A 253-nucleotide genomic window follows, 5' to 3' on the forward strand; every position below is an offset into this window, starting at 1 on the left:
GACAGCGGCACAGCCAGCATGCGCCACCACGCCAGCTCCTCCAGCGCTGTGCGTGCCGGGCTCAGCCCGTGGAGCTGAACAGGTTGGAGATGTGCAGCTCAGGGGCTGCCCAGGACACCCTGGGGAGCGCTGAACAAGACGTACAAGAACATGAAGAAGAAGCCAGTCACCGTGGACCTCGACCCGAAGGCTGTGACCTGCGATGAGCTGTTCGGGGTCATTCATCCATCCACACGAGAGTGGAAGGATGGTG

At 62.1% G+C, this 253-nt stretch overlaps 1 protein-coding gene across 1 annotated transcript in view; it reads left to right on the top strand.

The window, feature by feature from the left end:
• Positions 1 to 253, top strand: part of LOC104466388 (dynein heavy chain 17, axonemal-like) — a gene marked incomplete at both ends in the record, with an annotated part of 4,235 nt that overhangs the window by 1,988 nt on the left and 1,994 nt on the right. The window lies entirely within an intron of this gene.

The sequence above is a fragment of the Pterocles gutturalis genome, unplaced genomic scaffold (genome assembly GCF_000699245.1).
Source record: "Pterocles gutturalis isolate BGI_N339 unplaced genomic scaffold, ASM69924v1 scaffold24684, whole genome shotgun sequence".
Classification (NCBI taxonomy): domain Eukaryota; kingdom Metazoa; phylum Chordata; class Aves; order Pterocliformes; family Pteroclidae; genus Pterocles; species Pterocles gutturalis.